This window comes from Lissotriton helveticus, chromosome 7, assembly GCF_964261635.1.
Source record: "Lissotriton helveticus chromosome 7, aLisHel1.1, whole genome shotgun sequence".
In the NCBI taxonomy this organism is placed as follows: domain Eukaryota; kingdom Metazoa; phylum Chordata; class Amphibia; order Caudata; family Salamandridae; genus Lissotriton; species Lissotriton helveticus.
The window spans coordinates 1,262,266,601-1,262,291,336 of record NC_136068.1 but is presented as its reverse complement, the minus strand read 5'-3'; the positions used below and the strand labels follow the sequence as shown (position 1 = coordinate 1,262,291,336).

General features: G+C 48.3%; 1 protein-coding gene across 3 annotated transcripts in view; it reads left to right on the top strand.

Annotated features, from left to right (window-relative positions):
* MYCBPAP (MYCBP associated protein) overlaps positions 1–24,736 on the top strand; it is a 1,019,029-nt gene that overhangs the window by 396,057 nt on the left and 598,236 nt on the right. The gene's annotated exons all lie outside the window — the stretch shown is intronic.

Here is a 24,736-nt window from a genome sequence, read left to right as displayed (position 1 = left end):
AAGGAGCTGTTGACGATATCCCAGAGTTGGGGTTCGATGATGGAGCTTGCTTTGTTGAAGAGGTGGTGCAGGCAGGGGTCGGATGGTGAGCCGGAGTAGATGGGGTTCATAATTTTGATGGTGTCGTCGCCGTTGAAATGTTTCCAGGAGAGCAGGAGACCGGTATGGCTGGGTGGCGGTGAGTGTGAGGTGTCAGCACTTGTTGGAGGGTCTGTTGTGGATGTTTGCGAATTTGCGGTGAAAGAAGGTGGCTAGGGAGTCGCTGAGGTCTTGCAGCGGTGGGATGTTGTAGGAGCTGGAGCTTGGGTTGGCAAATTCCTTCACGATGTTGAAGAGCTCTTTGCTGTTGTGAGCGTTGCTGTTGATGCGTTCCTTGAAGGAGGTCATTTTGGCAGTTCGAATGAGTTGATGGTGCTTGCGGCTGGAGTTCTTGAGGGCTGCATGGTTGACTGGTGTCTGTTCGTGGCGCCATTTATTCTCGAGTCTTCGGCTAGTCTGCTTGGATGCCTGGAGGTTGTGGAGAACCAGATGGCCCTTCTGTCGGAGCGTCTGTTTGAGGGTTTCTTAATCGGGCGAGAGTGTTGGCGCAGTCGACGATCCAGTGTCTGAAGTCGCGGGCGGTTGTGTCGGTGGGGTCGGTTGGTGGGTATCGGGCGAGGGTGGTGATTACCTGGTCTTCAGTGACCTAGTTCCAGCTGCGGTGCGTGATTTGTTGTGTGTAGTTGTGTGCAGTTCGTTTCTCGAAGGAGAAGTGGATGCAGTGGTGGTTGGTCCAGTGGAGTTCGATGGTGTGGCTGAATGTGGCTAAAGAGGACGTGGTTGCTGGCGGAAAAGATGGGGTCGAGCGTGTGTCCGGCGGAGTGGGTGGGTGTCGTGATGAGCTGTTTGAGTCTGAGGTTGGCGAGGCTGTTGAGCAGGGTGGTGGAATTGCTGTTGTTGGCGATCTCGAGGTGGAAGTTCAGGTCGCCGAGGAGGATGTAGTCTGTGGTTGCGAGGGTGTGCGTGCTGACGACGTCGGTGATGGCATCGCTGAACATCGGCCGGGTTCCCGGGGGTCTGTACACGAGGGTTCCTCTGAGGGTGGTGTTGGGATCGATGTGGATCTGAAGTGCAGGGTGTCTTCGGTGCTGGTCGAAATTCTGAGGGTATTCCTGTGGACTATGGCGATTCCTCTCCTGGTCTGTTGGTGCTGTCCCTGCGGGTGATCTTGTAGCCATCGGGGATGGCTTTGGCAATGTCGGGCGCTGAGGAGGGATTCATCCAGGTCTCCGTCAGGAAGGCGACGTCAGGGGAGAATGAGTAGAGTAGGTCCCAGAGTTCGATGGCGAGCTTGTGTACGGAGGGTGTGTTGAGTAGTAAACATCTGAGATGGTTACAACCTGCCCTGATGGGGGGGTGGCAGGACGTGCAGGTGTTTGCTGGCTGGTGAAGCTGCAGCTTCGGCAGGAGAAGGGTCCGTGGGTGAGCTTCGGGGTGGCCTAGAAGCTGGTGGATGATTGGCCAGTGTTCAGTTCGTGGAGGATGTTGGCGTCGTAGCAGCGTCGGGGGGCCAGGGGATCTGGCGCTGGGTGCGGTCCAGGCACGGACAGGGGCAGACGGGCCTGCCAGCGGTGCGACCGCACAGCGGTCGCCAATATGTAGGGGAGGGGGAGCTGGGAGGCGGGGCGGTAGGGGGAGGGTTAACGGCAGTGGGAAAAAACAGAGAGGAGACAAAGGGGAGCAACAGCAAGGGCTATAAGGGGAACAGAAAAACACTAGTCAAACAGTACCAACAGTAAACAGATCATACAAAATTACAGCCAAAAAACAATCACCATGCGCCTGTTGGGAGAAACCTGAACCAGGGTAGTCTTGAACCCTGCAACGTAGAGGAGCTGGCTTCAAGGCGAGGCAGAGCACCGCAGAGCTGCCGGGGAGAGTGCGTGCCTTAGACCAAGGTCCGAGGACTCACCCAGGTGTCAGAAAGTAATTAGCCGATAGCCACTCTTGCAGTCTGCCAAAAAGTACCCTGCTAAGCAACTTTTGGGTACTGTCAATGAGACTTATTGGTTGATAATTCATGGGCTGGTCACGGTTACCCTTTTTGAAGATGGGGATAATTTCAGTATCAGCCCATAATGGCGGGATGGGAGCTCCTTGCAATATAGCTGTAAAACTCACTGCATAAAAGGCTGTCTAAAGATCCAGCTCACTAAAACACAGATCGCCAGTGATTTTATCTGGTCCGGGAGCTTTGTTGGCAACAATTTCTCCAGTGTCCAGCCTGATTTCCCCTACCGTGACCTCTCTGTTTCCAAACTTGGGTGTTCCTGGAACAAACTCTTGGAAGACATCCCCACCTCTTACAACCTCCTGTCCTCCCACTTCATTGGACTCTGTTGTATGTCCCCGGGATTCAGTGATTTGCATGGAGACCTCTGCTGATTCCCTCTGCTGAGTATAAAAGCTGGAGCAATGTGTGACCCAATCGCTGGCTGCAATGTCAGTATCCATGGAACGAAACTCATCCTTACTACCTGAGGACACCAGGTTCCAGAATGAACGCTGATCCTTTAATCTTGCAGCCTCTAGAAGACCATTCCAAATCCCCCTTTCCCAGTCTTTTGTTAGTGTAAATTAGCATCCTTGCAGGTTTCTGCTCAATCGTTCTTTCTTCTGAGGTTCCATGAATTGGGTCACCTAGATAGTAATAAACACAATTAAATGGCAAACGAGCCAAATGATATTGCGTAATGTAAATGGATATCATTAATGTAATAACAATGACACATTTCTATCAATGCCTGGTCTGCACAGGCACAGGCAGGGGGAAGGTTGGTCTAATTTTCCAGTATTGTATCTTTTATAGATTCATATGCTTCTTTTTTTTTTTGCAGAGTTTTATATAGCGCGAACTAGACCCGAACCGAATCAGGTATCAGAGCACTTTACATAGCACCAGTTACGTTACATGAGGACACACTTTCATTTTTTTAGGCACGGGGAGATTAAGTGATTTGCTCAGAATCACAGGAGGTTTTTGGCGTCGTTACGAGACTCGAACCCAGATCCCCAGGTCCGAGGTCGAGCGCCTTAGCCGTTAGGCCAACCCCTCTCCCTTCTGCTTGAAACTTCCTCTTCGTCATGGTGGGAGTCCCACAGTAACAGTAGAAATAGCAGTATTAAAAAATTACTATATAGCTCCATAGAACAGAAACCACAATATAGTAACTGTCGGCCTTATTTTATAGCATTCAAAGTTCAACCAATCGCAGTAGAGACCACAGAGTACCCTTCCCCTACAGAGCCACTATACCACAGATTTGTTACCCCACGTTGTGTGATAGGGAGTCTCTCTGAGCTCTGCTCAGTGACAGTTTTCTATTTTCAACTTATGACCTCCAGTTCCAGCTTCTGCTACATTCAAGGTATATCTGAACTCTGTCTTTGCCTTTTCTTCTTAAGATGCCAGTGCCTAAAAAAGGGCATTTTAGGCCCTGTAAGACTTGTGGGAAGTCAAACCAAACAGTGCTATATTGCCTCTACCCTGACCACGAACCCAGGGAATGCAAATATTGCTGCACTTTTTCAGCCAAAACCCTCAAGGACAGGGAGGGTAGACTACCCCTCTGCCTCCAGAAGAAGAAGGCTGACTCAGGGTCTGAACTTGAGAAAAAAGCTCATTCTTCCTCAAGAAAGACACAGAAAGACCGCTCCTCTTTCCATCATGGGGACTCAAAAAGATCCAAGTCCCAAGATTAATCTGAGGTCAAACACCACAAAAAACCTTAGGTGGAGACTACAGAATCTTCATCAGCTCCAGCTTCTGATCCTCTGACTCCTGTCAGAGACCAGTCATTTCATCTATTGATGGCTTTATCGTCGAAGATTGCAGCTTCCGCGAGAAAAACTGAGGTTCCCACACCGTCGATGGCCTAATCAGCGACAGCAACTACGATGGCAGTCAAGATTCTGACGGCAGCAACATCGGCAGGACCGCTTCAAACTGTGACTACTTCGTCATCAGAATTTCACCGTTGACCACTGACATGTCCACAACTCTGGTGACAGTGGCCCCGCAGACAAAGACCTTCCATGCAGCATTGACAGTGTTGCAGATGACTATATCTGCGACTGCACCGTCATCGAGCCCATCGACGTGCACGTCAATGGATGGAAAAACCAGCTTCCTTCAGCTCAAGCAAATACAGGATTTCTCTATGGTTTCTCCTTAGCTTCCAGCTTGCCTTTTGGGCTTCCAAAAGTCAGAGGACGAAGGTTTGTTTGGCCTTGCAAACAGGCCATCACAGTTAAGGATCAAGTGCCACGATTCAGATGATGAGGACAATGATCCATCTTCTTACCTTGCAGGGGAATATTCTTTTACAGATAGAGAATCCTTCCTCTGTGCAGCAACCTGATTCCTTCCAAGAGCGTTACCCATATGAAGATCAGGAGAAGGGACACCATCATTTTAGAGAACCATCAGTGAAGGTTCCAGTTTCCCTTGTCAGATTTACATCATATGATTGATGATTATTATAGACTTTTCCCAGATGATAACACTCCTCTCCTCAAAGGCCTCTGCAAGAGGCTCCTAGTGATCTGCCTGGCCAAAGTACTCCCAAATCCACCAAGGAAAAGGTTTTGCCTTCTCCAATAATCATCCCGGAGGATATCCAGGATGCGGCCCAGCAGCAGATAGACGAAGGTGAAATCCTTACTGACACAGATGTCCTTGATAAATGGGATGACTATATAGCACCCATGCTGCCATCCCCTATCCCACCTTCTGCGAATTCTCCTCCTGCAGACACCGGTTGATTTCATGATTTTTTGGAGCGTGCCTCCAAATATTTATATCTGCCAATGCCGGCCAAACAAACTGAATGTTTTTTATATGATTTCAAATCAGGCATGTTCCATCAGGGCAATCCCTAGCAAGAAGGCTTCAAGCTAATGAAAACGCCTGCTTCCATTCCAGCTGTGATTCCAAAACTGGATAGAAAGTACAAGGACCCTGACAACTTGCCTACATGTCTCATTGATCATCCAAGGGCAGATGTGCTCATCATGCAGGCAGCACAAAAGAGAGCCAAGAATCCGGCATCTCCATGTACAACTCCACCTCACACGGAAGGGCGCCACCTTGACAGGTGTAGCCTCCAATGCCATGGCCATACTAGGAAGACCAACATATGTGGTCAGACATCTCTGCACTGTTGGAGTATCTTCCAGATGATAAAGAGGCTAAAGACATTCTGTCGAAGGCGAAAGAGCATCTTCAGAGCTCATTGAGTTTGCCATGGTCGTCTCATCTACCACATTGTCAGGATTGGCTGAGGGTAGCTATCTTCCATCCAAAAATACAGGCCAAAGTACTTGATATGCCATTTGACAGAGAGTGCTTGTTAGCACAAAGTAGAAGCGATGCAGTCCATAAAATTGGACACAGACACAGCTAAGGCTTTAGGCAGTCTCCAGCAACACCATTTTCAGTCTTTTTGGTGTAGAGTTCAGGGTCAGTACTTATGGGGTCTGCAATTCTAACGACGGTACCAGCCATCTCGACAGAATACCTGCCAGCCATACAGCCAAACTTTCCAACCAACCCTGCTCAGTCTTATTCAAGACCAACAAGTTCAAGTTCAAGTTCAGGCATTTATAAAGCGCACTACTCACCCAGAGGGTCTCAAGGCGCTAGAGGGAGGGGTTCATTGTTTATCGAATAGCCAAGTTTTCAATTCTCTTCTGAAGGAGATGTGATTCTGAGTAAGGCGGAGGTGGGTGGGGAGTGAGTTCCAGGTCTTGGCAGCCAGGAAGGAGAAGGATCTGCCGCCCATGGTGGTTTTTCGGATGCGCGGGACTGCGGCGAGGGCTTGAATGGATGATCTTAGTTGGCGGGTGGGATAGTAGAAGGACAGTCGGGAGTTGAGGCATTCTGGTCCTAGATTATAAAGGGCCTTGTGTGCGTGGGTAAGAAGGCGGAAATTGATTCTTTTGTTGACGGGAAGCCAGTGGAGGTTTTTTAAGTGACCGGTGATGTGCTCTTGGCGCGGGATGTCTAATATGAGTCTCGCTGATGCGTTTTGGATGCGCTGGAGCTTTTTCTGCAATTTTGTTGTAATTCCGGCGTAGAGAGTGTTGCCATAGTCCAGTCGACTCGTGACCAGTGCATGGGTGACAGTCTTTCTTGTTTCGAGGGGGATCCAGCGGAAGATCTTTTTGAGAATGCGAAGGACGTTGAAGCAGGAGGACGATACGGCGTTGACTTGTCTGGACATTGAGAGAGAGGAGTCTAGAATGAAGCCAAGGTTACGTGCATGGTCAGTGGGTGTGGGCGCTGATCCCAAAGCGGAAGGCCACCAAGAGTCGTCCCACGCTGAGGGGGAGGATCCAAGGATGGGCACCTCAGTTTTGTCTGAGTTGAGTTTTAGGCGGCTCTGTTTCATCCATTCGGCTACTTCTTTCATACCTTCGTGAAGGTTGTCCTTGGCGGTGTTGGGGTCTTTGGTGAGGGAAAGTATCAGCTGGGTGTCGTCGGCGTAGGAGATGATGTTGAGGTTGTGTCGACGTGCGATGGGGGGGAGGGGACTCATGTAGACGTTGAAGAGGGTGGGACTGAGTGAGGAGCCTTGTGGTACGCCGCAGATGACTTCGGTGGGCTCTGAGTAGAAAGGGGGAAGTCGGACTCTCTGTGTTCTCCCGGCTAGGAACGAGATGATCCAGTCCAAGGCTTTTCCTTGTATGCCGATGTTGTTGAGGCGTTGTATGAGGGTGCTGTGACAGACAGTGTCGAAGGCGGCGGAGAGGTCGAGAAGAATGAGGGCCACTGTTTCACCGTTGTCCAGGAGTGCTCGGATGTCGTCGGTCGCCGCAATGAGGGCGGTCTCGGTGCTGTGTTTGGCTCGAAAGCCGTTCTGTGAGGGATCCAGGGAGTTGTTGGATTCAAGGAAGGCTGCGAGTTGGCTGTTGACGGCTTTCTCGATGACTTTGGCCGGGAAAGGGAGGAGGGAGATGGGTCGGTAGTTTTTCAGTTCTGAGGGGTCTGCTGTTGGTTTTTTCAGAAGGGCGCTGAGTTCGGCGTGTTTCCATATTTCTGGAAAGGTGGCTGAGTTGAAGGAGCAGTTGATGACATCGCGGAGTTGGGGAGCGATGATGGAGTCAGCTTTGTTGAAGATGTAGTGGGGGCAGGGGTCAGAAGGTGAGCCAGAGTGGATTGAGTTCATGAGGCGTATGGTATCTTCAATGGTGATTGGGTTCCAGGAATTGAGGTAGTTAGTTGGAGGGGTGGGATCAGAAGGGGGTGGGGTGAGTTGGTCAGTGGGAGTGTTCTTGAAGCTGTTGTGGATGTCGGCAATTTTGTTGTAGAAGAAGGAGGATAGCGCATTGCAGAGGTCTTGGGAGTTAGTGATGTCGTTGGATGCTGCGGGAGGGTTGGTGAATTCTTTGACGATATTGAAGAGTTCCTTGCTGTTATGAGAGTTGTTGTCGAGACGGTCCTTAAATGCTGATTTCTTGGCGGAACGAATCAGTTGGTGGTGTTTGCGGGTGGCTGTCTTGAGGGAGGTCATGTTGTCTGAGGTTGGTTCTTTTCTCCAATTCTTCTCCAGGGTGCGGCAAGTCTTCTTGGATTTTTTAAGGTCATCATTGAACCAGGGAGCCTTTTTGCTGAATGATTTCAACTGGTGTTTTTTCAGGGGTGCTAGTTCGTCCGCACTGTGTGTAATCCATTGCCTGAGGTTTGTGGCCGCTTGGTCTGGGTCCGTTGTTAGGGTGGGAGTGTTTTGGCTGAGGGATGCGAGGAGTTGGTCGGTGGTCATTTTGTTCCAATTTCTTCGGGGAATGGGTTGTGGACGGTTGTGGGTCAGGGTTGTTTTGTAGCTGAAGTGAACACAGCTGTGATCCGTCCAGTGGAGAGCTGTAGTGGGATCGAAGGAGATGTGCTTGCTGGAGGTGAAGATAGGGTCGAGCGTGTGTCCGGCTGTGTGAGTGGGGGTGTCGACAAGTTGTTTGAGTCCGAGATTGGACATGTTGTCCAGGAGGGTGGTGGTGTTGTTGTCGAGAATGTTGTCCAGGTGGTAGTTGAGGTCTCCTAGAAGAATGTAGTTCTCGGAGGCGAGGGCGTGCGGGCTGACGAAGTCAGTGATGTCGTCGCTGAATTGAGATCGGGTGCCTGGGGGCCTGTAGATGAGGGTTCCTCTGAGGGTGGTCCTGGGGTCGGTGTGGATCTGAAAGTGGAGGTGTTCGGCGGTTGCAAGATTGTCGTCAAAGCTGGTTGTAATTTTGATGGTGTTTCTATGGACGATGGCGATGCCTCCTCCAGTTTTTTTAATGGTGCGGTCTTTTCGAATGATCTTGTAAGTGTCCGGTATGGCTATGGCGATGTCGGGGGCAGAAGATGCGTTCATCCAAGTTTCAGTGAGGAAGGCGATGTCAGGTGACACAGTGTCGATTAGGTCCCAGAGTTCGGTTGCGTGTCTGTGGACCGAGCGGGTGTTCAGTAGGATGCATTTCAAGTCGTTGGGTTCGGAGCTGAGTGTGGAGGAAGTGTGTTTGGTGAGGGTCCTGAAGCAGTTGAACTTACAGGAGAGGCAGGAGAATGGGCCGTGGGTACGTCCTGGGGTAGCTACGCAGCATAGTGGGGTGCGTCCTGCGTTGAGGGCGAGGAGAGTAGCGGCATCATAAGTTACTCTGGGGGGTTGGGAGCGGCATAGGGCAGGGGGACGGGCGCTGGGCGCGGTCCAGGCGCGGACGGGCGCAGACGGGCTTACCTTTGGCGCACCTTCGGGGCGCAAGGGGCGCGGTCGCTGCGCGTGAACGCTGCGCGCAAATGCAACGGTCATATATGGATAGTGGAAAGGGGGAGGGGCGAGGGCGGCTCAGCTGGGAGGCGGGGCGGGCTCAAGGGAACGCACACGGAGCACAACAACAACAAAACAAAATGGAGGGGAGAGCAGAGCAGGGCGCCGGGGGATATCGCGTATTTAATCTGCAAGTCAATTTCAGAGCAAGCTAAGCAGCAACCAAGCAAGTCAAATGCAAGTAATCTCAGGCGCTAATATTTCAAAATATTTCACAATGCAGCGCAACGATACCAGGTCTCGGCAGTGAGACTGGGGAGCGACCACTCAGTGCAGGAGCGATGAGGGGATCACAGCGCTTCTAGGTACGGGAGCGCTGTATATTGTTAGTGGGAGGGCGGCTCAGCTGGGAGGCGGGGCGGGCTCAAGGGAACACACACGGAGCACAACAACAACAAAACAAAATGGAGGGGAGAGCAGAGCAGGGCGCCGGGGGATATCGCGTATTTAATCTGCAAGTCAATTTCAGAGCAAGCTAAGCAGCAACCAAGCAAGTCAAATGCAAGTAATCTCAGGCGCTAATATTTCAAAATATTTCACAATGCAGCGCAACGATACCAGGTCTCGGCAGTGAGACTGGGGAGCGACCACTCAGTGCAGGAGCGATGAGGGGATCACAGCGCTTCTAGGTACGGGAGCGCTGTATATTGTTAGTGGGAGGGCGGCTCAGCTGGGAGGCGGGGCGGGCTCAAGGGAACGCACACTGAGCACAACAACAACAAAACAAAATGGAGGGGAGAGCAGAGCAGGGCGCCGGGGGATATCGCGTATTTAATCTGCAAGTCAATTTCAGAGCAAGCTAAGCAGCAACCAAGCAAGTCAAATGCAAGTAATCTCAGGCGCTGATATTTCAAAATATTTCACAATGCAGCGCAACGATACCAGGTCTCGGCAGTGAGACTGGGGAGCGACCACTCAGTGCAGGAGCGATGAGGGGATCACAGCGCTTCTAGGTACGGGAGCGCTGTATATTGTTAGTGGGAGGGCGGCTCAGCTGGGAGGCGGGGCGGGCTCAAGGGAACGCACACGGAGCACAACAACAACAAAACAAAATGGAGGGGAGAGCAGAGCAGGGCGCCGGGGGATATCGCGTATTTAATCTGCAAGTCAATTTCAGAGCAAGCTAAGCAGCAACCAAGCAAGTCAAATGCAAGTAATCTCAGGCGCTAATATTCCAAAATATTTCACAATGCAGCGCAACGATACCAGGTCTCGGCAGTGAGACTGGGGAGCGACCACTCAGTGCAGGAGCGATGAGGGGATCACCAGGACGCAGCACTCTGCCGCAAAATCCCAGGACTCCAATAGGAGATAATGAGATTTGCCAGGCGCCTGCCACCACAGAGCCACTACAATTCGAACACACCTTCTCCAAATTCTTTCTGAAATGGAACTCCATTTCTTCAGACAAATGGGTTTTAGGCATCTTCCAGCACTGTCACACCCTGGAATTCGTTCAGTATCTCCCAAATGTTCCATTGCGGAAAGTTCTGCCTCGTCATGTTCCTGATCTCCAAAAGGAGCTAAAATCACTTATTCTCAAGCAGACCATAGAAGAAGTACACCTCAATCCGCACAATCAGTGGTTTTAGTCACACTTCTTCCTCATGAAGAAAAAGATTGAAAGATGGAGGCAGGTCGTGGACCTCAAAATGCTGAACAACTGCATCAAAAAAGAATCTTTCAGGATACGCTCTCTTTAAGAGATTCTTTTTCTCATGAAAAAGGGGATTATCTACTTTCTCTCGATCTCCTTAATGCCTATTTTCATAATCCCATCCACCCCAAGAATCGAAAATGTCTCCGGTTCAAAGTTGCTGGGTGCCATTACCAATTAAAGTGATTCTGTTTAGCTTTAAATAAGCTCCCAGGGTTTTCACCAAGTGCATGGCACAGATAGCAGCTTTCTTAAGACGTTCAGTTCACCAGGTGTTTCCCTACCAGGCTGACTGGCTCATAAAAGCTCTGACGTTTCAGGTGGCCAAATTTTCAGCATAAACCTGTCAGAATCTCTTCCAGTCTCCAGGTCTTTGCCTCAGTGTGGAAAAATTGTCCCTCATCCCTCCCAAATCTCTGACTTTTCTGGGTGCACGTCTCGACATGGAACTTGAGGTTCCGTGACGATTTTACTCGTGTTTGTAACATTGTCGTAAATACATAATTTTGGTATCAGTGAACCGCAAATGATCCATTTAGTATATCCTGGTGTTTTCGCTATGCTACGAGCAAGAGCACTCCAGTTACAAACACATTTCTGTTCTACCCATGGCATCCATCTTAGAACACGGAAGCCATTTTGTATTCCTTGCCCTCACATAGTCAATGGACACGCAATGACCTCTTTTCAATTAAGGACACGTAGGCTTTAGCCGGCGATTCACCTTGCTAGTGACACGTGCACCTTAGGCCAGCAACGCTGTGGCAGCATGACCCGGCAAGAGCTGCCTCCCCAGCCTGAGGCCAGTCCTGCTATACTGGTTCTTGTGTTCGTTGGCCTGATCATGATTAGGCGGCCGAAGCTGGTAACCGTGCCCATTTACGACCCACAAACATCTCTTATCCTGTCTTTCTATCTTCTGCACCTGGCTCTGCTCCTTTCCTTCTGGGCCTTTATTAGGGGGAGGTAACGAAATTTACGATGAGGCGGTCCGGGTCTTGAATGAGAAATTGACATGGGATTATGATGGAATAGTGGGAACCCCTCATTCGTAATGTTTTGACATCAGATACTGTTGACGATTCCTGTGCAACGCCAAATATTTATTGTTTAAGACACGAATGTTTAGAACTGTGGTAACATGTAAAGAATTTGCCCCGAGCAGAATATTTAGTATATAAGGAACAACCCTCTTTGTACAAATTGAACAGGCTCCTAGATACTGCCCGTGTGCAGTTTCTGTGACTTCTGTGTCCCTGCAGTAATAAACCTTTGGTCTTTGACGCCACCATCGAGAAGCCCGTGTTTCTGTTTGTTTGTGCACCGAGACAGGTAGAACTCCGGGGTCTTCGGGTGTTATCCCTGACACCTCTGGACAGAACCAAAAAGTCCAGAACTCCAGTTGGCGCCCAACGTGGGGCGACGTCATTCGGTACCGGTCCAAAAGCCTGAAGAGTTCGAGGAGCTTCGTGTGAAGATTTCAGAGGGAGGCGCCCCACTTCATCGATCCCGGCATATCGCAAAAGTGGCCCGACGTTCTCTTCCACGAGGGTTCCCGTTCAGACGGCTGCAGTGGTCCGTTGCCTTGACCGTCGCCCTGTCTTGGACCCGAGGTGCAGTCCTTAGTACGGCGAGACGTGACGGGTTTCTCCTTGGTGACGTCTTCAGTACCTCAGTTAAGTATTTTGTGAGGGTTGCTCCTGTTTGGATAATCCTTTTAGTTCTCAGTTCAGTTCAGTTCTGTAAGATTATCACTGGTTATTCTGGTTACGATAATCATTCGGTTCAGTTCAGGTATCGATACATTTATCAGTTCTGGTAGGCCTAAGTTCTTGGTTCAAGTGCGCACCCTTTTGTTTGTATTTTGTCTGTTCTGTGTTCCGGATTATAAAATGGTAAGTCGGAAAAATTGTATGTTGTCTTGTTTTAGTTGCAACAGTGATTCCCAGTTAGAGGACTCGTGTTTGGTTCCTCCGATTGGAACTCCTCTTTATGATCTATATTGCAAATTTGGTGTGGGCCCTATCTCTTATAACGAGGTATGGATCCACTATACAGAGAAAGATGGTGTCCTTAGTTGGCCACTACATGGTAGTTTTGAACCTGAAGTTCTCGATAATCTAGAAAGAAGGTTGTTTAAGAAGAAAGCCCGGCCGGCAATGTTTGATTCTTTCCGTTATTGGCGAAAAGAATCTAAACAGAGAGAAATTAAAAAGTTGAAGAAAGAACAGAAAGAGCAAGAGTTGACTTTAGAACAGTCTGCTAAGCAGCTGCAACTCAACGAGTCTGAAAAAGCAATGGAGGTGGCCAATAGAGAGCGTAATTTAGCGATAGACAAGTGCTATCCTGCTTTGCCATCGAGTACGGCTAAGATAGTAGAGGACCCTGAAAAGGATCCCCTGTTGTCTTACTTGTTACGATCACCCCCACCGTATGCACAGGGTGCTACGGCTCCACCTATACCGAATGTTCAATTACCGGTTGCTGGACAACCTGGTGTCCCTGTTCCCGCTCCCCTGAATCAAGTTCCTGTACCTCCTGTGGTCAATATTAATGTTCCTTCGACAACCCCTCTTCCAGGGTTGCCGACTTCTTTACCTATGCCTGTATCGCTCACACCTGCTAGTTCACAAGCTATCTTGCCTGCTACTCCTACTGTTCCTAATCTATCTGTTCCAACTGCTACTCTATTTACTGCCTCTGCTAATATTATGACTCCACTTTCTGTTCGTCGGAGAATCACTGATTCTGTCTCTAATATTCTATCTCCCTTCTATAAAACTCTGATTAAGACTCCTACCTCTGACTCTGTGCAGAGGCGTAGCCAGCTTCCCAGCACTGAAGAAAGAGGAATATTAGATTCCACTGCTCTTAGATGGGTTTCAAAAGTTGGAAGATATAATGTACAAGATGTATTAGATACATTTATGCAATGGAATGAACCGACACAACGATATGTGTTCGATGAAATGTGTTTCCTTCTACGTGAGGAATTGGAAGAGGATGACCCTGAATCAAATCTAGGAGAATTAATTAATGTTCAGAAAGAGTTTGCTGCAGGTATGATAGTTGGTCAAAATATAAAAGAAGCGATGGAACTGGTTCTAAGTTATAGGAATGACCCATCCCTTCGTTCACCAAGAGAGTTAGGGAAACGTAGTACGAAACAAAATCGTCAATACCCAATGAGAGAGGTTCCACCAATTTGGCGTGAAGCTGTGCAAGCTAATGCAAACCTTGGTATTGCAGCCGCTCCGGCCCAATTCCAGAGAGTATGGATACATATTCCATGGAAGCGAGCTGAAGTATTAGCAGTGAAACAGGCCTTGCCAGATCCGCGTAAAAATCCTGCAGGGTACTACAAAGAGTTGGCTCAAACAGTTGACGCTTGTGTATTGAATCTTGCTGACATAGATCTGCTATTTGGTAATGTAGTACCGCAACCAATTTGGGCTAAAATTCATAAAGAGAATCATCCAGTTGCCCTAGGTGGTGACTGGGCAGCTATAATTGCAGCGGATGGTCAACAAATAGGTGGTTCCAAACCAGAACCCCTAATTGCTAATTTGCCTGGTAGAATAATCGATTTAATGAAAACCTTGATGCCAGCATTGCGCGTTAACTGGGACAAATTGTCCGCGTGCAAACAAAAGAAAGACGAAAGCGTCTCCGACTTTTTCACAAGATTCGAGGAGACTTTCGTGGATCATAGTGGTCAGGATATGAGCACAGAAGGAGGCCAGAGATTATTTGTTGATAAATTTGTGCACAATCTGTTGCCAGAACTTAGTGGTAAATTAAAGAATTCTGAAAGTGCGTGGGCTGTCTCTACGACTGCGCAAATACTTGCGACTGCCCAGTACTATGAAAATAGGGATAAAGAAGAGAAGGAAAAATCAGATAAAAAGACGAAAGATTTAAAAACTAAAGTACTTTTACAGCAAGCTTATCCGCCTCGCACGAATCAGACTAACATGCAGCAAGGGTCATATCAAAGAACGGATTATAATTTTCAAAGGCCACAATACCAATGGAATCAATGTGCTTATTGCAAAATGGAAGGTCATTACAAAAATGAGTGTCCAGTTCGAACGCAAAATAATACTGCGACTGCTCAGAGAGGTCGTGGTAGTTCTATGCAAAATTCTAGAGGTCGAGGAAGAGGTGCTATGCCTCCGCAGACGAGTGATCGCCCTTCTAATTATTTCGACCAGCGAAATGGACAATCTGCCCAACAGAATAGGTCTCCACAGTATCATGTTGAAGACTATTATGAAGCTAGTGAGGAAGGTCAGCAAAGTGAGTACTAGGACAGCCATGGACAAAGAGAGGGAGTAGTATCAGTTCCAGTAGATCAGAGTGGGCCTTATGTCGCAGTAGCAACATCAGGTATAGTCGAACCGTTTCTGTTGGATACTGGTGCAGCAAAAAGTTCTATCATACATGCGAAACTCCCTGGCGCACCTTTGTCTGGCTCAACAAAGGTTTCAGTAGGTTTTTCGGGCGCCCCTGTTCATAACCCTGTTTCTGGTCCTTTGTCTATTTCTGTTGGACCCTGTCAATTGAAAACACCCCTGATTTTGACGACAGGTTGTAACGAAAATCTGCTTGGTTTAGACTTGTTAAAACGCCTATATGCGACATTATACTGTTCTCCAGAAGGAGTACAGCTTACGTTGGGTAAAAGAATAATCTCTCCGATGTACTTGTCGATGGATGCGCTCCCACCAGAGCTGCGTTCACTCCCTGACACTCTTTGGGCGACTGGTCCTAATGATGTAGGTCTATTGGAAATTCCACCCTATATAGTAACTTTGAAAGCAAATGTCAAACTTCCACGAATTCCACAATACAGAATCTCTAGTGAAGGTGAGCGTGCGCTCCTACTGATAGTGCATGATCTGATTGAGAAAGACGTTATAGAAGAAACTAGAGGTAATGTCTGTAATAGTCCTGTACTGCCTATTTTGAAACGAACTGACCCAACAAAACCTCCAGTATATAGGTTTGTAATTGATCTTAGAGAGGTTAATAAAATTGTGATTCCACAGTTTCCTGTGGTTCCAGACATTACTGCATTGTTAACGTTGATTCCTGCTACAGCAGCATGGTTTTCGGTTGTCGACTTGAAAAATGCCTTTTTCAGCATTCCGATAGCCGAAGAAAGCAGAGATATCTTCGGTTTCTCTCTAGGAGGACGAAGCTTCAGGTTTAAACGCGCTCCACAAGGCTATTGTGAAAGCCCATCCATTTACAGTCAAGCATTAAAAAGCCAGTTAGATTCCTTCGTACTTCCTCCTGGTTCTGCTTTAATACAATATGTTGATGATCTTCTAGTGGCTGCTGATGACAAGGAAACTTGCAAAACAGCTACGATTTCTTTATTGCATCATTTGTCAAATTTGAATCACAAGGTGTCACCTTCAAAAATGCAATACTGCTGCCAAGAAGTGACCTACCTAGGTCATCTCTTGTCAAAGGAGGGAAGGAAGTTGACCCCAGAGAGAATAAAGGCAATTACACAGATGAATGTTCCTAGCACGCAGAGAGAAGTACGTGCCTTTTTAGGTATTACCTCATATTGTAGGCAATGGATCCCAAATTTTTCTCTTTTGGCAAAACCATTGGTAGCCTTGACTGGGAAAGGTGTTCCGAGTCCGGTACCATGGTCTGCTGAATGTCAGCAGAGTTTTTCTGAGTTACGAAATGCACTGTGTTCAGCTCCTGTATTGGGTACACCCGACTACAGTAAGCCATTCACGCTCTATGTCCACGAGAGAGAAGGTTGTGCATTGAGTGTTTTGACGCAGAAATTTGGTGATAAACAACGCCCTTGTGCGTATTTTTCATCAACATTAGATCCAGTAGCTAGAGCGTTGCCTAGTTGCTTGAGAGCTACAGCCGCAGCTGCAGCCTCCATTCGACAATCTGCTGGTTTAGTAATGAACAACATGCTAGTAGTTATGGTTCCTCATGCTGTAGATACACTCATGAACCGAACCAAGACGCAGCACCTTACCAGTGCTAGATTATCAGGTTATGAACTGACACTGTTAGCGAGTCATATTCAGATCAAAAGATGCAATGTATTGAATCCAGCAACATTGTTGCCGACTAGCCAAGAGTCGAGTGATTCCGAACCACACGACTGTTGTTTCAAAACTGAGGAAGAAACAAAAGGACGAATTGATCTAAAAGACACTCCGTTATCAGATCCAGATGGAACGTTGTATGTTGATGGGTCTTGCTTCAAATTAGAGAATGGTGATGTGACTGCTGCTTATGCAGTAACGACTTTGAGTACGATTGTGGAGACTGCAAGAGTGAGTCAGAATTCTGCCCAGGCTGCAGAATTGATCGCGCTAACTAGAGCGTGCGTTTTAGCTAAGGGAAAGAGAGTGAATGTGTTCACAGATAGTCAGTACGCGTTCGGCGTGGCCCATAGTTTTGGCCGTTTGTGGAAAGAGAGAGGTTTCATTACGTCCCATGGGACTAAGATTCAACATGGCCAGCTAGTTAATGACTTGTTGGAATCTCTAACCTTGCCGACTGAAGTTGCGATTGTGAAATGCAGTGCTCATAAAGCAATCACGGATGATGTTGGTCGTGGGAATGCTTTTGCCGATGAGACTGCAAAACAGACAGCTAGAAATATGATGAGTAGAATGTATGTTGCAACGTCTGCAAGATGGATTTCTGAGTCTGGAATGTGTGAAGACACAGTGGAAAGCGTGAAAGAAATTCAGAAAGAGGCGACTGAGGAGGAAAAGCTTGCATGGAAAGAGAGCACGGGTAAATTGGACTCGAGTGGGTGTTGGATTGACTTGTCGGAACAACAGCGTTGGATGTTGCCTGATGCGTATGTGCTTGCAGTAGTGACGATGGCACATGGAGCAGCGCACATCAGTTCTGAAGGGATTTGTAAGATGTTGGCTCCAGTTTGGAAGAATGATGGGATTAGTAAGTGCGCAGAGAGAGTGGTGAGGAATTGTATGGTATGCTTGATGCATAATCCTGGCAAGGGAATCCCCACACCTGCAGGTCATTTCGCTCCTCCCTCCTGCCCCTTCGAAGTGATCCAGCTAGACTTCATTCACATGGATCGTTGTAATAATCTGAAATACGTCCTAGTGGTAGTTTGTGCTTTCTCCAGATGGATCGAAGCATACCCGCTAAAGGACAATACTGCCTTATCCACTGCCAAAATTCTTCTTAAAGAATACTTCCCCAGATACGGAATGCCACGGATTGTATGGTCAGATAACGGAAGTGAGTTCGTAGGGAAAGTTATGCAGAGTGTGTGTGCCGGCCTAGGGATTAGACAGAAGTTTCATAGTGCGAATCATCCCCAGTCCGCGGGTTTAGTCGAGGGTTACAATGGCACCCTTAAACTGAAACTTGCTAAGATACAAGCGTCCACGGGTTTGTCCTGGCCAGACGCATTGCCTTTGGCTTTGCTATCAACAAGAGCAACTGTACATTCTAGAGTAGGGCTTAGTCCATATGAAATAGTTTTTGGTCGTCCTGCAAATGTTTGGGGGGTACCTAGACCAAGAGAATTCAAGCAGCTGGAATACCCAATGTTAATTGATTACCTTTTCGACTTGACTGCTAAATTGAGTCTTATTCACCAACAGGTTTTCGATGCATTGCCAAAGCCACCGGAGAGTCCAGGCCATCAGCTGAAACCGGGTGACCAGGTGGTCATTAGAAATTTTGCAAGAACGAAAAATCTTCAGCCCAGATTCATTGGCCCTTTTCAAGTCTTACTAGCAACGAGAACTGCTATTCGTGTGGCCGGAAGGAAGAACTGGATCCATACGACACATGTCAAACGTGTGCCTCTGCCACTTCCTTACGACAACTGGGTAAAGAAAGGAATCGGTGCCTCTGAAACGGAACAAGTCCCCAGGTTCATACCTTTCAGCGATGCAGAACTGATCACGGATTCACCAAATTCTGACTCTCCTCCTGAAACTGCTCTTTTGAACCCTGAACATTTGCCATCTGCAAATGTAAACATTACAACGTCGGCTGAAAATACACTGTTTCCAGATCAGACAGCTCCTGCAAAACTGAGATACAACTTGCGACCTCGCAATATGGACAAATAAAGCAGGAAACTGCCTATTTTCAGATTTGAATTTTCTATACATTGCCTCCAGCCAGGAAGTTTGCTAATACTTTGTATTGTTTCTTTTTGTTTTAAAATTGCCTTGCCGTCTGGGTAGCCGTAGGGTCGTGGCTGTGTGCCTAGTTGAATCTGCGGGGGTCAGACACAAGGTCGATCTTTCTGTTAGTTCTGGGAACTCCCAGGGCTGATAGAGGCATTTTCATCTACGTACACATCATCAGTGGTCGCGAACGGTCGTAGAAGATGGAGCTTCCTGAGCTGCAAAGAAAGAATGTAATTTATGTTCGCAGAAATAGACTGTACCGAATACTTCACAGCAAATGCTTTCTAATGCAATGTGCAGTTACGTTTTTAATCGTTTTGATAACGTTGGTGGGTGGAATCATCTTTGGTGTGCATTTGATTTTCATGCCGGTAACTACAGTACCTCCCCTTGATCCTACTACTTCTACGGTTTCTTCTATGCATTCTTTTCACTCATTTCCTGAACACGAACAAGCTCGACGCTCAGAATTTATTAACAATACATTTGTACAGCTCTTGCATCAACACCAACTGGTAGTTAATACTACAGACTGCTGGGTGTGTGGCTTGATACCTCACACTATGGATAAAGGCATTCCCTATCTAGTCTTGCCTTTTAGCTACAATGGATCATTTCAGGCCTTTCAGACCATTTTTTCATATGCCCTTGAGACCTATCCTCCGCGTCCACCACGGTCCACTAAATACAACTCAGCCAACAAAGCTTTAGTCCAGGGAATTATTGACATGATTAAAGACGTCAATAATACTCCATCTTACCCTAGAGATGAATTACGGGTGTATTTGAGTTGGAACTCTACCGAGTATCGCCTTAGTTTGGGAGAAAGCAAGCGTAAAAGCTCCACTTCAGTTTGGGTCGTGCCTCACCGAGGTCAGGTCTGTTTACAAGGAAATGGGAGAAATCTGAGAGCTCAGCTAGGGAGGAGTGAGTGCGTTGAGACTTACGTATTTCCGTCTAACTCCTCCCCTGCCTTCCTGACTGCTAGGGGTACCTACTTCATCTGTCAGGACAGAGCATATACATGGCTACCTGCTGACTTTTCAGGTTCATGTTATATTGCTCGATTGTTACCTCCGACATACACTGCTTCTTCAGATTATCACAAGACCAGAGTAGCAAGAGGTGTCTTCAGCAAGGAAGATACCGCTGGTCAGGAAGCTGGAGACTTCTTCAAAGGTTTCCTTCCGTTTTGGGGGCCTATGGCCAATAGTAGAAATCTACGTCAACTAACACGGGTAGTTGAATCTACTATCACAGAAACGGCTGGTGCCCTTAGTAACTTAACAGCTGAGCTTCAGGCGGATCGTCTCATGACGTTGCAGAACCGAATGGTTCTAGACGTAATACTTGCAGATCGAGGTGGGGTATGCAGAATGATCCAATCGAGCTGCTGTGTCTTTATTCCAAATAATGCTCCAACAGTCTATGAAGCGATCTCTAAGCTACACAAGATTTCCGACTCTATACACGTAGATAAGGGAAACTGGTCCTTCATGGAGTGGTTTTGGACTCTGGTATCAGCGTGGGGATGGAAGGTTCTGATGGTCATTGGTGCCATCCTAGTATTTCTGTTCTCGTGCTGCCTTATTATCCAATGTGGTCCCGCTTTGTGTAGTCTCTGTGCTGCAACCTGTTTCAGAAAACCACCTGCATTTGGAGAAAAGGTACGAGACAAGATGATGGTGCAACAACATGTCACTGACCTAATGAGCATAGAATTAGACTCTGACTCTGACATAGACTGAGTAATTGCCTATGTAAGGGCAAAAGGAGGGTCTGAGGTTCCGTGACGATTTTACTCGTGTTTGTAACATTGTCGTAAATACATAATTTTGGTATCAGTGAACCGCAAATGATCCATTTAGTATATCCTGGTGTTTTCGCTATGCTACGAGCAAGAGCACTCCAGTTACAAACACATTTCTGTTCTACCCATGGCATCCATCTTAGAACACGGAAGCCATTTTGTATTCCTTGCCCTCACATAGTCAATGGACACGCAATGACCTCTTTTCAATTAAGGACACGTAGGCTTTAGCCGGCGATTCACCTTGCTAGTGACACGTGCACCTTAGGCCAGCAACGCTGTGGCAGCATGACCCGGCAAGAGCTGCCTCCCCAGCCTGAGGCCAGTCCTGCTATACTGGTTCTTCTGTTCGTTGGCCTGATCATGATTAGGCGGCCGAAGCTGGTAACCGTGCCCATTTACGACCCACAAACATCTCTTATCCTGTCTTTCTATCTTCTGCACCTGGCTCTGCTCCTTTCCTTCTGGGCCTTTATTAGGGGGAGGTAACGAAATTTACGATGAGGCGGTCCGGGTCTTGAATGAGAAATTGACATGGGATTATGATGGAATAGTGGGAACCCCTCATTCGTAATGTTTTGACATCAGATACTGTTGACGATTCCTGTGCAACGCCAAATATTTATTGTTTAAGACACGAATGTTTAGAACTGTGGTAACATGTAAAGAATTTGCCCCGAGCAGAATATTTAGTATATAAGGAACAACCCTCTTTGTACAAATTGAACAGGCTCCTAGATACTGCCCGTGTGCAGTTTCTGTGACTTCTGTGTCCCTGCAGTAATAAACCTTTGGTCTTTGACGCCACCATCGAGAAGCCCGTGTTTCTGTTTGTTTGTGCACCGAGACAGGTAGAACTCCGGGGTCTTCGGGTGTTATCCCTGACACCTCTGGACAGAACCAAAAAGTCCAGAACTCCAAACTCGGCAAAACCTTTCCCACTCACAAGTGAATATTGCACATTGAAGATACAACAAGGCTTCTCTCAGCAAAAAGTTTTTTTCTCTGAGACAGTACAAGTCCATGTTGGGGGTGATGTCCACTTGCATCCCACTAATACCCAGTTCCCTACTCCGCATGCGACCACTGCAGGAGCAGCTCGATGTGCAGTGGATTCGATCTCAAGGATCATTCAATGACAAGGTTCACTTATGAGCAGCACTGAGAGGTGAGATGTCCTGGTGGATGGTCAAGGAAAACCTTTCACAAGGTCTCTCTTTCATTCACACCACCCGCCGCAGCTAGTGATGACCTCAGATGTGTTTATGGATGGATGGAGGGCTCACCTTTAGGAATTACAGATTCACAGCAATGGTCCAAACAGGAGTCTGAGTGCCACATAAACTTTCTGGACCTCAAGACAGTATTTTTGGGCATAAAAGCTTTCCTGCCTCAAATCAAGAGTATGTCGGTGCTTGTCAGGGCGGACAATACTAATACAATGTTATAACTTCGAAAGCAAGGTAGCACAAGATCTCAAGCGCTTTCCCTTCAAGCTCAACAAATTTGGAAATGGCTTCTTGCCAACCACAACTCCTTGCAAGTGGAACACATGCCAGGTGTCCACAACAAGTGGGCCAACTCTCTCAGCAGGGTTTCCAGGCAATGCCCCAAATGGGAGTTCAATGACCAACAATTGCAGGTGGTCTTCTAGTCTTTGGGTTATCCAACGTTAGATCTGTTAGCTACGTCCCGCAACAAAATGTGCCCTCTTTTCGCAACCAGGAATCCTCATCCAAAATCGTGGGGAGATGCTTTTCAGTTTTCTTGGGTGGGAATGTTCGCCTATGCTTTTCCTTCATTCCCGCTCATTCTCATTGCCCTCGGATGGGCAAGGCAATTCTGATACACCGAGCTGCATCAGAGTATGCTCTGATTCTCTTTCCTCCAAAGGAGGATCTTCTATGCATGAACCTGGGCTAAGTAGTTCACCTACAAAGTCCCTCTATTCATTTGTGAGCTTGGCTCCTCACCACGCTGAATTTGGAGGATTGAGCCTATCCATGTGTGACGGGGAGGTGGCTCCCTCGGATATGGACACGGATGTTGCCTTGGACTGGTGGTCCGCTGTACTATTGACCCCCCTTTCTGTTCCCCTTGTACAGACTGATGCTTCTGACCCAGGGGAGTGGTTTCCCACGGAAGGCGAAACAGTGTGGTACCGTCCGGAAGAAAAGGAGCAGGGTCCCTTTAACCCTGGACCGCAAGGCGTCATGGCCCCGCCCCCTGTGATCGACGCGGGACCAAAAGGCGGAAGAACCTCTTGGACTGTGGACGGCGTTTCCCCGGAGGCGGAAGGAGTGTTGGAGTGGAGACGGAGAGCGGACCAGACGAGCATTGGAGACGAAGAGGAAGGTGACGAGCAGAGCCCAGCTGATACCATCAAGCCAGGAGGCCACCGACTCGGCGATTCGCCCTGCCACGTTCCCACGGGAGGAGCGTGGCTGACAAAGGTACGGGGCAAAGTAGCGGGCTGGGTGGGGCGTAGGGGCCAGCCGTACTCCCATTAGCCAGTGTAAATATTGTAAAGCCTCCGTGCCCCTTCCCCTCACGAGCACTGCAGGTTTTGTACATAACCGAGCACTTGGTTTCCCTCACTCCCGGCCCCATAACTCCTGTCAAGGACGCCCCAGTGATTTCCACTTTTCTTTCTTCTTTTCCACGGTCCGGACGGAGTGCGGAACCAAACCCAGACGAGCCAACCCTCTGCCGAGACCGGTCAGACAAGAGCCAGTAACACGTCAGGCGGCTTCATACTGGAGTATTCGGCTTTTCCAAGAGGAGTCAGGACGGAGCCAAACGAGTTCGCCAAATTAAGAGTGACAAGCAAAAGGCGGAAAGCCTACTTAAAAATAAAACCTTCTTTACGAGCACTATTTCCGGACTCTGTCTCGGTTGTTACCACTCCCCCTGACCCTGCCCCTTTACAACTGGTGTCAGAAGTGGGATCTCCATCCCAGTCCATCTGTGATCCCGAGATGGACGCCCTTTTACAACATCTCATTAAGGGGCAAGAGAAATTGGAATGGGCGGTGGAGCAGCAGATGTCTTCGGCTCAAGCCGATCGGGACATGTTCAAGTCCACTATTTCCGCTCAGATGGAAAATATGCAGAAAAACATGGCGCCTCCTAGTGGTATCGTTCCCCTGGAAGGCAGAGCACATGTCCCCAGCCCCACAGGTATTGCACTGCAGAAATATGTGCAAGGGGAAGACCCCGACGCGTTCTTAATGAACTTTGAGCGAGCAGCCAGAGCGCTGGGGTGGCCTGAAGAAAAGTGGCCCTTCTTCTTGGCACCGCTACTGACTGGAGAAGCCCAGTTCGCATATCAGGTAGCGAATCCTGCTGGTAACGCCCCGTATTCATTGATCAAAAACGTGATCCTGGATCACCTGGGGTTAGACCCGGAGGCATACAGAGTCCGGTTTCGCAAAGAGAAGGGGATTCCTGGCGAGAACCCCAAAACCCTTTTTTATAGGCTGAAGATGATGGCGGACAAATGGCTGAAGCCCGAAACCAGCACCAAAGAGGAAGTATTGGCTCGAATATACTTAGAACAATTCATGGAAGCGCTCCCTTACGGATCCCAGAGGTGGCTGAGACAACATTCGGGACTCTCAGTAGAACAGGCCATTGAGATGGCAGCCAACTATGCTAGAGCTCAGCCCAGGGGCATCGGTTGGGAACAAGAGAAGAATCCAAAACCCCTATCCGCCGGCAAAGTGGAGAAAAAAACGGGACCTGCTCCCGAACCATTCAGACCTCGGCCTATGCGGATGGAGGCCCCCTTAAAGCGTGGGCCACAATGTTTTGAATGTGGCGAGTGGGGCCACATCGCCCGCCTTTGTCCCAGGAAAAGGCAGACCGAGGAACCCATGGAAGTGGGCTATCTACCCAAGGCAGTCCTTTACTCTGCTGAGTTGGGGTCCTCATTTTACGTGAGTATACAGGTTAACGGGTACAACATTAAAGCACTACTGAACTCGGGATGCAGACATTCGGTGGTGCAAGAACGGCTTATCCACCCCAACCAATACGTACAGGATGTCATGGTACACATCCGTTGTGTGCATGGGGACATTAAACCTTATCCTGTTGCTCAGGTCTCCATATGCCCAAGTGATCTACCGGTTTGTACAGTGAGGGTAGGGGTAATGCCTTCCCTCCCTGAGGACATGATCCTAGGAGTAGATAACCCCGACTTTCTGGACTTATTCCGGAGAACCCTGTCTGAGCAGCACTTGCCTAG